Below are 16741 nucleotides of genomic sequence, written 5' to 3'. Positions count from 1 at the left end.
ATCTAGTAGATGTATAAGCATTCACACATCACATGAGCGATACACGAGATGATCACGGACCACAAACTAATGTAATCAGACCCGAGCCAATGGGCCTAATCACTCACATCCATATTTATGTGTGCAGCGGTGCATCTTCATGTCATGTGATCGTTTATCTTATCCTCATCGATTTCGTCGGCATCTCAACGCATCTCCATGCATCACAATCATCCATCTCGGCATCATGGGTCTCACTATTGTTTTCATGCTCTCGCTGCGCCTCCTCATATAAACGAGAAATAAAATGGAGGCTCGTAGGCCCCAATAATAATAATCACAAGTACACACACATCACATGGTCCATGATCATCCGTTCACATATCATACATTACATATACACATCATCATTTAGGACTACTAGATGATAATGATGACGATGATAATAATAATAATAATAATAATTAATTTTTTAATTAATTGATATTTTCTAAAATTAGGGACATATAGGGAATGTTTAAATTACGAGGGGTATTTCAAAATTTTAGATAAAAAATAGATTTCATAATTTATGAAATTTCAAGGGGAAAAATTATCTTTTGCCAAAAAAAAACCTAACCCTCCCCATCTCCTTTGCTATGCTACAACCGTCGTTACCCTACCAACAATAGTCGCTGCAGGAGTGGGGGTGGGGGCGCCACCTCTGCCCTCGCGATTCACTCGCGGGCACCACTACGGGCGGCTAGTTCGTGGATGTTGTGCTCGCGAGCGGCACAACCCCTTAAGGGCAACTATCGCCCCCCGCAGGCCTCGCCCTTGTAGATAGCTCACCCGTCGGTGAGCACCGCCCTTGTAGGCGGGTCACTCGTGGGCTGTGCTGCCCTTGTAGACGTTGTGCTCACAGGCAGTGCCCGTGGGTGGGGCACCCGTGGGCTACCAACCCCTGTCGATCGGCTACTGCAAGCGCAGCGCCTACGCGTGCACCGGCGCTGTGTTGCCTACTTGCGACCGCCGATGGTAGCAAGATACCATATGCGAGGGCAGCAATTGATACCATATGCGAGGGCAGCAACAATTGCTGCCCTTGCTCTCTTTTGCATCAACAATTTTGACGTAAAGAGCTTCTCCAAAATACAACACGCAGTTTAAAACCAATCTTTAGCACGAACAACCTAGCTTTGATACCCCTATAGGGAAATCTAGGGGGCGACATCACATGCGCAACGAAATATCATAAAATAAAATCCTAAATTTTTTAAAGATGTGTTTGTCATCATACGAAGATTAGTGCGTAAAATTTACAAAACTTAAAACTATATATATTAAATATTATGTTACCTAGGGAAATCGTATATCCTTGAATCCTTGTAGATCTGTAGGAGAAAATGAAGGAAGTCAAACACCCTCCTCTCTAGTAGTGATCTACATGGTAAGGCTATGACAATGCTCCTAAAAACTCCAGGCCTACTATCTAAGGAGAATGGGAGGAGAATAGTATATGGTAACCCAAAGAGGCTCTAGCTCATGAACAATTGGTTCCCTCCTATTTATAGAGATCCCCTGTCAACTTAACCCTAATGGATCCTACCCTATTGGGTATTGAATCTCGATCCAACTGCACAAGCCTCTTAGATTAGTGGATCTCTATCCAATAATCTCTCATTGGTTCTTATTGGATCTCATCCATATGATCTAATAATTCAGAGGCTTATTGGATATCCAATATGATAGGGGCTCCGACGGATATCTCATATCCGAACATCTACTTATCACAACGCCTACCATATATATGTGACCCTCTAAGTCCAATATCAAGCTAGCCATGAGTCATACCTATCAGAACTTCTTCTAACTCAATGAATTACTATCTTAATAATTCACTTGATTCATTGATTGCGGATGTACTATGCTACTATGTCGCATTCCCCAAACTATCACGAACGGCCATCGTGCACCCACAACAACTCCGTTCAACGAACTGTTCGTCACTCGCATCTACATGTACAGCTACTTGGCAGCATGTTTTGTCTTAGTTTTGAGTCATTTTGCTTGTAAAAATATAAGTTCGAATAAGTTGCAGTGTTACAAAGGGACCGCTCACCGAACCGAGCAAAACAGCCCAAAATAGCTCCGTTTTCGTGTGCCACAGGCTGTTTTCTGCAGTTCGCTTCCACTCACTAAAACATCAGCCATCTTAGCCCCTTAGAACCCCCTAGGTGGCACTGGGCTAGATGGGGCTTCGGTATAGTGTCGGGCGTTGAACAACTTTTCGTAAGTTCGCACGTTACCTTGACGGGAACTTGTTATCACGCTCGGCACCCAGTGAGTAGCTGCTTGTGGATTTACAACTATTCGTTCAACCCTCTAAAGTCCTTATTTTTCCCCTCTCCCTTCTTTCTTTTGTGCATGCAAGGTGCTTGCTAAATTGCTTGTAAAGCTTCCCCCTTTTGCGAGACATTGGGATTTATCTATCGCTCATTCTTTCGAACTAATCAACTTTCTCTTTTACAGGTCCTTCGGGACCTACGAGAGGTTGCAAGTGGGCTGATCTTTATGGAGCAATATCGCAAGGGCGAAGCATAACTTAGGCAAGGCAAGCTAAGTTTGCGTCTTTGCCGCAAGGGTGCCTCGCGACTTAGTCAACGCAAGCTAAGTTCACGTCTTTATCGCAAGGGTGCCTCGTGACTTAGTCAACGCAAGCTAAGTTCGCGTCTTGGCCACAAGGGTGTCTCACGCCTTAGGCAATTCTAGCTACGGCCGTGACATTGTGGTATTAGAGTGGGCAAGCACTTCGAGCGAAGGAACTTTGTGACTTCGCCATGGCAAAGCATCATGGCGAATCAAGCAAGACGGGGCAAGCCGGACCCTTGCCCCAAGCAGCCGCAGGTGGGCTGTATGTGCACACTCACTCTCATGTGGTTGGAGCCACTCAAGAGGAGCGTGGCAGCGAATATGATGAGCGAGAAGTTGGCTACTCTCCACAAGTGGAGGAGGCACAATCTGGAGTGCCAACTAGGAAAAAGAGTCATAAGGAGAGACTCACAATGGTAGAAACCCACTTGGATGTTCTTGAAGGGAGCATGGAGGAACTCTACCATGGCCAATAAAGGCTTGATGGGGTAGAGAGCTCGCAAGAGGAAGCGGAGTCCAGGATCGACAAGGTCGAGGCCCTAGTCGACCGATTGTCAAATAACACCAAAGACTCCGTGCAACACTTGCAGGAAGTTGTGGCGGAACTCACTTCAAGGGTGGCCATGCTCACAAGAGCACTAAATGCGGGAGGAAGCAACACCCGTGTTGCACCACCACAAAACTTGAGGGCACTCGAGCCTCATGGTTATGGAGAGGCCAGAGATGCCAAAGAGCTCGAGAATTTTCTGTTCGACATGGAACAATCCTTTCGAGCTACGAGGCCCGATTCTGAAGATACCAAAGTTTCTATAGCAACAATATATCTGAACGGAGATGCGAAACTTTGGTGGCGAACTCGTTGGGAAGAGATCCAACAAGGTCGGTGTCGGGTTGACACATGGGAGGACTTGAAGTGGGAGTTGAGAACTTAGTTCCTACCAAAGAACACAGAGTTCATCGCAAGAAGGAAGTTAAGATAAGTCTGCCAGAGTACTTCCATCCGAGACTATGTGAAATAATTTTCTGCACTAATACTGGACATATAGGACATGTCCGAGAAGGACAAGCAGTTCAGCTTCCTCGATGGTTTGAAGCCATGGGCTCAACAAGAACTAAATCGAAGGAATGTCACCGATATGGTTAGGGCAATTGCTACTGCAGAAAGGCTCACCGACTTTGTTTCCTCTAAAGACCCGGAAAGAAGGAAATAATCTTCAAGCAATCGCCTTCTAAAATATTCTCGGGGGAATGAGCTCGGGGGCGAACAAAAGAAGAAAAGTTTCCACAAAGGGCCAAGCCTAAAAGGCAAGGCCCCGAAACCTGGTGGATGCTTTTTGTGCGAAGGGTCGCACATGGTGAGGGAGTGCCCACAAAAAACAGGCACTCAATGCTTTAACAGATTCTATTCACCCCCCCAAATCGGACAGCGGCAAGGCTGTCGCTCTTAGTTTGAGCAGTTCTGAATCCAGCAGCGACAACGAGGACTCGCAAGAACCCCGGATGGGAGCAATGCATTTGTTGAACACCATGCGGGGTCAAGTGGGGGAGAGCACGAATACAAGGCTACAAAAAGGTGGAAGTGGTGAGCTGATGTATGTAGACATCAAGCTAAATGGCCAAACGACCCATGCAATGGTGGACACAGGTGCTACCCACAACTTCATTACCGATCGAGAAGCAAAGCGACTTGGGTTGATCTTGGAGAAGAGCCCAAGTTGAATAAAGGCAGTGAACTCGGAGGCTAAGCGAATCTTCGGGTTGGTGAAGGGAGTTCCCATTAAGATCGGAACATAGAGCAAGAACACCAACATGATGGCGGTGCCACTGGACGACTTCCAAGTGATTCTTGGAATGGAGTTCATGCACGCATCGAAGTTGGTGTCTATGTCATTCCTAAACTCCTTGTGTATGATGGGAGGTGACGACCCCTACGTGGTTCCCGTCTCTCGAAGAGGAACTAAAGAACCCCAATATATATCGGCATTGCAATAGAAGAAAGGGGTGCGAAAAGGTGAATTAACCTTCGTGGCTGCTATGAAGCTAGAGCCACTCGAGAGAAGGCCATTCAAGAACCTGCTGTAGTGGCGAACGTCTCGAAAGAGTTCACTGATGTTATGCCACCCGAGTTGCTAAAGACTCTTCCACCACGCAGAGGAGTGGATCACAACATCGAGCTAGAGCCAGGAGTGAAGCCTCCAGCGAGACCACCCTACCGCATGCCCCCACCAGAGTTGGCTAAACTTAGAAAGCAGCTAGGTGAACTGCTAAGTGGTGGTCTCATCCGTAGCTCTAAAGCATTATTCGGAGCTCTAGTTCTCTTCCAGAAGAAACAAGATAGGAGCCTCCGACTATGCGTCGATTACCGAGCCATCAACAAAGTGATAGTGAAGAACAAGTATCCCATCCCGCTCATCGCGGACTTATTCGACCAGTTGGGCAAAGTCGAGTATTTCTCAAAACTCGACCTTCGGTCGGGGTATTGACAGGTGCGCATTGCTGAAGGCAATGAAGCGAAGACTACCTATGTGACCAGGTATGGAGTGTTTGAGTTCTTGGTGATGCCTTTCGGCTTAACCAATGCTCCAGCCATGTTATGCACTCTCATGAACTAACTATTCAAGGAGTATTTGGATAAGTTCGTGGTCATCTACTTAGACGATATCGTCGTCTACAGTCAAACGCACGAGGAGCATGTCCAGCACCTTCGGACAATTTTCAAGGTTCTCAGGGAGAACACTTTGTTCGTGAAAAGGGAAAAATGCTACTTTGCCCAAACGGAGATCTTATTCTTGGGGCATCGAATCGGTGATGGCTCCATTCGCATGGACAAATCAAATGTGCAAGCGGTTACGGAATGATAAACTCCAAAGAAGGTGCCCGAGTTGAGATCCTTCCTTGGTTTCGTCAACTACTATCGATGCTTCATAGCGAGGTACTCGAAGCATGCAACTCCACTGACGGAGTTGCTGAAGAAGGAGCAGCCTTGGAAGTGGTCTGACAAATGTGAAATAGCATTCCAAGATCTGAAGGCTGCTGTTCTAGAAGAACCGATGCTCAAATTGCCAGACTATAGAGAGCCTTTTGAAGTTTATATAGATGCTTCAGACTTCGCTATTGGGGGAGTACTCATGTAGGAGGGTCATCTGGTGGCCTATGAGAGCTGCAAGCTCAACGAGGCCGAGCGGCGGTATCCAGTGCACGGGAAGGAGATGACAGCGGTGATCCACTGTCTATGAGTTTGGCCTTCTCGGATCGTGATTTGTGTTGAGGACAGACAACATCGCTCTGAGCTATTTCCAAACATAGAAGAAACTTTCCCCAAAGCAAGCACGATGGCAGGACTTCTTGGCTAAATTTGATATGACAATGGAGTATAAGCCTGAAAAGGCAAATGTCGTGGCCGATGCATTGAGTCAGAAAGTGGAGCACTTGAATGCCGTATAATTGGAGGGCGGAGGCCAAGCAAGTCAATTGCACTCCAACTTCCTTTCCAGGATCAGGGATGGACTGTATAGTGACCCCCAAGCAGTTATCCTGATGCAGCTTATCAAAGAAGGTAAGACACGATGATTTTGAGTCCATGAGGGACTCGTTTACACAAAAGGGAATAGGGTTTATGTTCCCCGAGTAGACAATATGAGGCGTGAACTCTTACGAGAGTGTCACGATTGTTGGGAAATCCTTGGGGGCAACATCATATGCGCAGCGGAAGAACAAGAAAAATAAAATCTCCGATTCCCAAAGAGATGTTCGACGTCGTGCGAAGATTGGTACGCAAAAAATCCGCGAAACATGAAACTGCGTATAGAGTATATTGTGTTACCTAGGGAGATCGTATATCCCTGTTTCCTTGCAGATCCTTAGGAGAGGGTGAAGGAGGTCAAGCGTCCTCCTCTCTAGCGGTGATCCACACAACAAGGTTGCGACGACGCTCCTCAAAACTCCAGACCTACTCTGAGGTAGAGATGGAGAGGAGAATAGGAAAAGGCAAACAAAAGCTCTCTAGCCCATGGGGCTCTGAATCCCTCCTATTTATAGAGGTCCCCTGTCAAACCCTAATGGGTCCTCCCCTAGTGGGTATTGGATCTGCATCCAATAAGACAAGGGCTCCGTTGGATATCTCATATCCGAACCTCTATTCATCGCAATGCCTACCATATGTGTGTGACCCTCTAGGCCCAATATCGAGCTGGCCATGAGTCATACCTATCAGAACTCCTTCTAACTCAGTGAATTATTATCTTTGTAATAATTCACACGACTCATCGACTACAGACGTACTAGGCTACTACGCTGTAGTCCCCAGACGATACAGGGGGATCCAATCCATTGGACCCGTCTATCCTCAGTTACCGTGTACCTATAGTCCCTCATCCATCTAATATACCAGACACCGTATATCGAGCATGGTGTTGTCAGACCCACATAGTTTCTTCTCGAGTCTCGCTCTAATCGGATTCTCCCGGAGAACTCTTTCTCTCTCAACCCGAATGACCCTAGCCAGGGATTTTTCTGAGCAAGAACACATGGGATATTCCTCTCATGACGCCGAGAGTGGATGATCCTCTATCGACACTCAATAGCCCTCATAAGGTCGATTACCACTCCCAATGACCAGCTGTACTAGATCTGGGAAAGCCAAACCTATAAGTCTGGTATCAAAGAGTGGAGCACTCATACAGGACATCTTTGGTGTCTCAAGTCTAAGGACCATATACACCACTAGGACTACGGAATCGCTGTCTGACAATAAGGCATCATCAACCATCCAGCATTACGTTTGCGGATCAATCAGTGAACTCATTCTCCTATGAGCACCTGTACTATATCTCTAGTGTCCCTACACAAGCAGCTATGAGACCAGCTGCATCCATCATATGGACGGGTATACAGCACACCAGTCTGTCCGTTTATCACGATATCCCTCTCGAGTAACCTATGACCGGGATTATTTAGGATATGTGTTTAAAGGTGAATCGATCTCACTATCGTGATCTCATCACGATCCGATTCCCATTGCACAAATCCAAGGACATCACAATATATGTATGCATTTATGCAATAGTTATAAAGTGATATATGCCAAAATATAATAAGCAAAAAGATTCTATATTAAGTCACACGTGTCATCACTCACGTGATTGGCTTGCTGGGCACCTATGACTAGCAATCTCCCACTTGACCTAAAGCCAATCACCTATGTGTCTGATCCCCATCAGACCCCTGTGACGCTCAAAACAAATCTGAGACAACGGCTTTGTTAGTGGATCTGCAACGTTATCTTCGGATGGAACTCTTTCCACTACTACATCTCCTCGGGTCACGATCTCTCTGATAAGGTGGAACCTCCTCAGAACATGCTTAGATTTCTGATGAGACCTAGGTTCCTTTGCTTGAGCAATCGCCCCATTGTTGTCGCAATATAGGGAGATCGGCTCTTCGCTACCCGGCACGACTCCCAAATCTATGATGAACTTCTTCACCCAAACTCCCTCCTTTGTTGCATCTGATGCAGCAATGTACTCCGCCTTTGTGGTCGAGTCAGCAGTGGTATCTTGCTTGGAACTCTTCCAGCACACTGCTCCTCCATTCAAGGTGTACACATACCCTGGATTCGACTTGCTATTGTTAGGATCGGAGTGGCACTAAGAGGGGGGGGTGAATTAGTGCAGCGGATTAAAACTTCGGTTTTAGTAAAATCTTTCGTACGATAAGAACGGAACTTGAAAAGCTTAACTTGAAAGCGTATTCTTAAAGTTGCGCAGCAAAGGTAATGATGAAACAAAGCAAGTAAGAAGATTTGCAGTAATGTAAATGACAATAAGAAATGCAAACCAGAGATTACGCCGTTTTTAAAGTGGTTCGGTCAAGTGACCTACATCCACTTGCGAGGCCCCTCTTCGATGAGGCTTCCACCTTCCACTAGCAAATCTCTTGAAAGTGAAGGGTGAATACCCCTCTTACAACTTTTACAAGCGGTTCACTCTCTTACAGATTTTCAACAAGAAAGAAGGAGGTGAACACTAGCAAATTGAAAACAAGACAAGCTAACACTTTTCTAAGGCTTTTCTCTCAAACACTTGCTGCTCAAAAAGTTGTTCTCTCAGCTGAGATTTGAGGGGTATTTATAGGCCTCAAGAGGATTCAAATTTGGGCTTCAAAATTTGAATTCTCTTTGGGTTCCCGCTGCTGGAGGTGCCACCGCCCATCCAAGCGGTGCCACCGCCCAACGCTCGGGTGCTGGGCGGTGCCACCGCCCAGCTAGGAGGTGTCACCGCCCAGCTCTCGGGTGTTGGGCGGTGCCACCGCCCAGCTAGGCGGTGCCACCGCCTACAGTGTTTTCAGCCCACTAGTTAGGCTTCAATCTTGCCCCAAACTAGTCCGAACTTGGGCCCAATTGGCCCCTACTTGGGTTATAGGATTAACACCTAATCCTAACCCTAATTAATGTGCTAACTACGAATTTAAAGACATTTTCTAAGCTATTACAAAGTCCGCAAGTCAAGACTTCTTCCGGCGAGCTTCTAGCGAACTTCCGACGGTCTTCCGATAAACTCTCGGAAACCATTCTGCGGACTCCCGGCAAGCTCCTAGACTTCACGATTTGATCTTGGCGAGTTCCAACGAGCTTCTTTGGTAAGCTCCGATCTTTCTCGGCGAGCTCCGCGAACTTCCAACGAACCTTCCGGCGAGCTTCCGAAAAACCCTTCGGCAAGCTCCCTACTCATTCTCGGCTAGTTCCGGCAGCATTCCCGACGAACCTTCGGACTTCCGTCGAACTCTCGAACTCCCAACGAATCCTTCGCGCTTGACTCCAGCACTTTGTTTCGCTTTATGTCTTCATCGTTATCATAGTTAATCCTGCACACACAAACCAAAACTCTACTCCGATCTAGACAATTATTATAAAGCGAATTGACATTCTGTTGCTCGGCACGTCATTGGTTGGCGCTTCGTCCGATTCTTCGGCGCATCGTCCTCTCTTGCGGCTTATTGCCCAATCGGCGGTTGACCTCCACAACGCCGATATCCTTGGCGCAATTCCGCTCTTGGCCCGATGCCCGACGCCCGAAGCCTTCTGCCATCCAATATCCTGACGTGATCTCCTCCGACGCAACGTCAATTCCTCCTGCGTTAATTGTCTAATCCTGATCGAGTAGACCTGTATCACTCAAAATGTAGTCAAACATTTAAACACAATCAATTAGTTGTCATCATCAAAATCCGAGATTCAACAATCTCCCCCTTTTTGATGATGACAACTAATTGATGACTAACGGAGTTAACCTTAACTCCCCGGAGTTTAACTAAACTCCCCCTATCAATATGCCATTGATAGAACACTTGGATTATCCCAAATCCAAGTAACATTCATCACATGTTATGAAAAAATTTAAACTATCATGCAAATATATAAAATATTTAATTCAATGCATGAAGTCATCAATATACTTCTCCCCCTATGTCATCAACAAAAAGGAGAAGTAGCTACTCTTATGTGTTTATTATATGGGTTCAAACCATTGCATGAAAAACATAATATTAAATTTTTATCATCATGCAATTTTGAAGATAGAAAATTTAGCAAGTAATGCATAATGCTTGGGACATTCAAGCTATCAAGTTTTAGATATACAAGTTTTACAGCATATAAGATAGCACTTTTGGTAATGTTCAAGATAGCAAGTTCTACATCATGCAAGCTAGCAATATTGAGATGTTCAAGAAAGCAACTCTTGCTTCTTGAAATATGCAAATTGTAAGCTAGCAAATTTTTGCTTCCTTTGCAATGTTTGAGCTAGCAATTTTGCTTCCGTTGCAAAGTGCAAGTTAGTATGTTTTGCATCTTGAGATAAACAAGATTGTATTTTTGGTATGCAAATTTATAGTATACAAGCTATCAACTTTTGCACATAAAAAGTTAGCAAAATTTTACATCTTTTGAGATGTGCAAGATGGACTATTTTGCCTCTTTTCAAATTGTGCAAGCTAGCAAATTTGCTATCTAGCAAGTTTTGCTCCCCCTTTGTCAGTGTCAAATAGAAGGGAATAACAATACAATCATGTAATTCATTTCTCTTTACTATAATATTCAAATCATGATAAGGGTAAATAATAAAGATGAAAAATGAATGTCAAAAGACATATAACATTTTTGACAAATTTCTTCTTTTGTAGATAGAAAACATGATAGGAAACAATCTTGATTCAAAAAGAAAACTCAAGTTATAAATTATCAAGATGTCAAGTAGCATGTCATGGTTTACAAAAACAAGTTTCTTGCTAGTTAATAGCAAAAAGAATCTCAATTCATGCATATAAAATCTTATGATTCACATAGAACATCTCCTCTTTTATAAAACGAGAGAATCATGATGAAGAATCTTGATTTACATAGAGTTTCAAAATATAATTATCAATATCATGAATACTAAAAGACCATGAAAATTTTGATAAATATCCTTTTAAATAGAAAACAAACTTGATTCATTCAATAGAAAATTGTGAGAAATCAAGATCATGATTTCAATAAAATCCATTAAATTCAAATCATTTTCATAATCTATGAGATTCATAAAAATAATACAAATAGATTCATCAAAATCAATAATATAGAAAAAATAATTTTCAAGAAGAAAAATGTTCTTCTCTTTTAGTTGCTTCAATTCATGTAATTTATTTCATTCAAGCATGCCTCCCTTTTTTTTTATGTCAAATAAAAACATGTATCATGTTTAAAACCGAAAGTGCTAGATTTATTATGACAAGGATCAATAAGGCACTTTCATTATGGTAAAAAGAAAATCGATAATCTGTAAATTACAAGATTCATTATGCATAATTTTAAAAATCTTATGCATAGAACAAAATCATCAATCATGATATCAAGACATTTATCATTTAAAGCATTCATGATTCACATCATATGCAATACATCACATATATTATCATAATAAAAGGCATAAGTATTGCATGCATCATTCCAAATTATAAATATTTCAAATCATAATGGTATTAATTTGTCAAATTGCATCCTACCATGCATGATCATAACTTTTCATTTGTATGCATCAAAATAATCTCAAGAGTATTTCATGCATGATTTTATATCACCAAAAAAGGAATATCAAGAAGAAAATAATTGGTGATGAGATAAACATTTCATGAATTTAAGGAATTACATAAAAATTTTATCATGAAGGATTAGAACATGTGAATACCAGAAGACATGATTTCTTTTTGAAAAACCTACTCATTAATAATCAAAAGAAAATCTTAGGAGATCGATTAATGAAAAATCTTGATTCATAATAAATCTTAATTTGTAAATATCACAGAATCAAGATCATGATTTTAGATAAAACTCATTCAAATTCAAATCGTCTAAATCATCAAAATCTCAACATTTCTTTCAAGAGATTCAAAATGACATAAATAATTTTATTGGTCTCTTAGGTATAAATCAATAAGATAGAGAAAAAGAAAATTTTCAATAAAAAATCTTTCCTCCTTTTGTTTCAACTTATTGATTGATTCCATGCATGCATCTCCTTTTCTTTCAAATCCATGCATCATCGTTTTAAAAAAAAAAAAAATCAAAGATCATCAAGATAAAAAAGTGCAACACATAATTCAAAAAAAAAAATGATTTCAACTCATTACTTCAAGTCAAATCAATATCATGATTTTGATATAACTCATTTGTAATTCAAATCATCAAACCAAAATCATTTTCAAGGGATTCATATAAATCAACAAGATAGAGAAAAATAATTTTCAAGAACAATGCTTTTCTCTTTTTAGTTATTTAAATTCATGTCATTTATGCTAGATAAAAATGTGCATCAACATTTAGGATCGAAAAATGAATTTTGTCATAAAAACCATCAAGACCAAAAAATCATCATGTATAACTTTACAATCTCATGCATAAAATCATCAAATCATAGCATCAAAACTTTCAATAGTTTCATTACAACATCAAGGTTTTATTGAACATAATTTTGAATGATTCTTATAGATATTTAAAATTTCTTTAGTTTTACTTTATATGATTGACTTTATATTAGCATGCTTCAAATTTTTGTTCTTATGTCAAAACTATACATCATGTTTGAAAACCAAAGATAAGGTTCATAAAAAAAATCATCAAACCTTCCATTCAAAAGTCATGCATCGTCATTGAAAATTAATATGGAAATCATCAAAGTACAAATTCTTGCTTCTCAAGCACATATATAAGATTAATCTTACTAGGTGTATAAGCATTATATTTATATCTAACATTTTATTGCATTAACATAACACAAGCAATTTTCAAGAAAATTAATCCTAAACTAAATTAAAAATAACTCAAGAAGGTATTATGTAATTTCGAAATAAATTAGTGGGATTTTGATTACCTCATTGTTGAAAGAGGGTGAGGCATAGTTTGCCACCTCGCCTTTCTTGATTTTCTCTTCGTCTTCGGAAGAGCTCAATTCATCCCAACTTTTGTTCTTCTTGCGTTCAAAGCAAGTAGTTCCATTCTTTTTGCTTTTTAATTTTTGTTTCATTAGTAGTTTAAGTTCACCATCACTTGAGCTTATGCTCGAGTGGTCTTCATGTGTTCTATGTCCCAAATCCTTCCTATCATTTGGAAGGTTGTTCTCGAGTTTCTTTTTTGTCACATTGTTCATTTCGTAGGTCATTAGAGACCCAATAAGTTCTTCGAGAGGGAATGTTTTAAGGTCCTTGGCCTCTTGAATGGCCGTAACTTTTGGATCCCAACTTTTTGGAAGGGATCTTAAGATTTTAGTGACTAGTTCAAAATTAGAAAAACTTTTACCAAGAGCTTTGAGTCCATTGATGACATTCGTGAACCGGGTGTACATGTCTCCGATGGACTCACTTGGTTTCATCCGGAAAAGTTCGTAAGAATGCACAAGAATATTGATTTTGGACTCTTTCACTCGGCTAGTGCCTTCATGAGTGACCTCTAGAGTTCTCCAAATATCAAAAGCCGAGTCACACATCGAAACACGATTAAATTCATTTTTGTCAAGTGCACAATATAAGGCATTCATAGCCTTTGCATTTAGAGAAAACATCTTCTTCTCCAAATCATTCCAATGGTTCATTGGGAGAGAAGACATTTCAAATCCATTTTCGACTATGTGCCATAAATTCAAATCCAAAGAAAGTAAGAAAACTCTCATTTGAGTTTTCCAACAAGTGTAGTCCGTCCCATTGAAAAAGGGAGGACGAATGAGAGAATGACCCTCTTGAAAGCCATAAAGAGCCATTTCTATTTGGGTGTTAAACCAAAGTAGAAAACCGTGGCTCTGATACCAATTGTTAGGATCGGAGTGGCACTAAGAGGGGGGGGGTGAATTAGTGCAGCGGATTAAAACTTCGGTTTTAGTAAAATCTTTCGTACGATAAGAACGGAACTTGAAAAGCTTAACTTGAAAGCGTATTCTTAAAGTTGCGCAGCAAAGGTAATGATGAAACAAAGCAAGTAAGAAGATTTGCAGTAATGTAAATGACAATAAGAAATGCAAACCAGAGATTACGCCGTTTTTAAAGTGGTTCGGTCAAGTGACCTACATCCACTTGCGAGGCCCCTCTTCGATGAGGCTTCCACCTTCCACTAGCAAATCTCTTGAAAGTGAAGGGTGAATACCCCTCTTACAACTTTTACAAGCGGTTCACTCTCTTACAGATTTTCAACAAGAAAGAAGGAGGTGAACACTAGCAAATTGAAAACAAGACAAGCTAACACTTTTCTAAGGCTTTTCTCTCAAACACTTGCTGCTCAAAAAGTTGTTCTCTCAGCTGAGATTTGAGGGGTATTTATAGGCCTCAAGAGGATTCAAATTTGGGCTTCAAAATTTGAATTCTCTTTGGGTTCCCGCTGCTGGAGGTGCCACCGCCCATCCAAGCGGTGCCACCGCCCAACGCTCGGGTGCTGGGCGGTGCCACCGCCCAGCTAGGAGGTGTCACCGCCCAGCTCTCGGGTGTTGGGCGGTGCCACCGCCCAGCTAGGCGGTGCCACCGCCTACAGTGTTTTCAGCCCACTAGTTAGGCTTCAATCTTGCCCCAAACTAGTCCGAACTTGGGCCCAATTGGCCCCTACTTGGGTTATAGGATTAACACCTAATCCTAACCCTAATTAATGTGCTAACTACGAATTTAAAGACATTTTCTAAGCTATTACAAAGTCCGCAAGTCAAGACTTCTTCCGGCGAGCTTCTAGCGAACTTCCGACGGTCTTCCGATAAACTCTCGGAAACCATTCTGCGGACTCCCGGCAAGCTCCTAGACTTCACGATTTGATCTTGGCGAGTTCCAACGAGCTTCTTTGGTAAGCTCCGATCTTTCTCGGCGAGCTCCGCGAACTTCCAACGAACCTTCCGGCGAGCTTCCGAAAAACCCTTCGGCAAGCTCCCTACTCATTCTCGGCTAGTTCCGGCAGCATTCCCGACGAACCTTCGGACTTCCGTCGAACTCTCGAACTCCCAACGAATCCTTCGCGCTTGACTCCAGCACTTTGTTTCGCTTTATGTCTTCATCGTTATCATAGTTAATCCTGCACACACAAACCAAAACTCTACTCCGATCTAGACAATTATTATAAAGCGAATTGACATTCTGTTGCTCGGCACGTCATTGGTTGGCGCTTCGTCCGATTCTTCGGCGCATCGTCCTCTCTTGCGGCTTATTGCCCAATCGGCGGTTGACCTCCACAACGCCGATATCCTTGGCGCAATTCCGCTCTTGGCCCGATGCCCGACGCCCGAAGCCTTCTGCCATCCAATATCCTGACGTGATCTCCTCCGACGCAACGTCAATTCCTCCTGCGTTAATTGTCTAATCCTGATCGAGTAGACCTGTATCACTCAAAATGTAGTCAAACATTTAAACACAATCAATTAGTTGTCATCATCAAAATCCGAGATTCAACAGCTATCATCAACATCAGACTGAAAACTTGAGTCAGTGTAGCCTTCAACCTTAAGGCTATTAACTCCATATACTAGTAAAAGATCCTTAGTCCTTCTCAAGTACTTAAGGATACACTTTACTGTTTTCCAATGCTCCAAGCCTGGATCCGTCTGATACCTGCTCGTGACACTCAGAGCATGCGCTATATCAGGCCTAGTACATAGCATGGCATACATGATAGACCCTATTGCTGAGGCATAAGATATCATATCCATGTTCGCCCTTTCTTCTGGAGTCTTTGGGGACATACTCGTAGAAAGTGATATCCCATGTCTCATTGGTATGAGACCTCTCTTGGAATTTTCCATGCCAAACCTTTTGACAATGGTTTCTATGTACCTGGACTGGGACAAGCCAAGCATCCTCTTGGATCTATCTCTATAGATTCTAATCCCCAAAATATAGGATGCTTCCCCTAAGTCCTTCATGGAGAAGTGTCTAGATAACCAAGCCTTTACTGTGGATAGCATTCCTACGTCATTCCTAATGATCAGGATGTCATCCACATATAACACCAAAAAGGTGATAGCGCTCCCACTTACCTTTCTGTATACACAAGGCTCATCTTCGTTCTTAACGAAGTCATAAGATCTGATTGCCTCATCAAATCTTATGTTCCAACTTCGGGAAGCTTGCTTTAATCCATAAATAGATCTAAGCAACCTACACACCTTATCTGGACAGTTCTTGGATACGTATCCCTCAGGTTGTATCATATACACCTCCTCCTCAAGGTTCCCATTGAGGAATGTGGTTTTCACATCCATCTGCCAGATCTCATAATCATAGTGTGCTGCAATAGCTAATAGAATTCTGATGGATTTTAGCATTGCTACGGGTGAGAAGGTTTTGTCATAGTCAACACCTTGCCTTCGACGAAACCCCTTAGCCACTAGCATTGCTTTATAGGTCTCTACCTTTCCATCTACTCCGATCTTTTTCTTAAAGATCCACTTGCAACCGATGGGTACAATACCTTCGGGTGCATCAACTAGGTTCCAAACCTTATTGGAGTACATAGAATCCATCTCAGAATTCATGGCTTCTTGCCACTTCTTGGAGTCTATACTCATAATAGCCTCCTCGTAGGTCTGAGGATCAATATCCTCTGCATCCTCTCCTCTAATATGTCGCACATATCTCT

The sequence above is a fragment of the Musa acuminata genome, chromosome BXJ2-11 (assembly GCF_036884655.1).
Source record: "Musa acuminata AAA Group cultivar baxijiao chromosome BXJ2-11, Cavendish_Baxijiao_AAA, whole genome shotgun sequence".
In the NCBI taxonomy this organism is placed as follows: domain Eukaryota; kingdom Viridiplantae; phylum Streptophyta; class Magnoliopsida; order Zingiberales; family Musaceae; genus Musa; species Musa acuminata.
Note: the sequence above shows the minus strand (reverse complement) of the source record.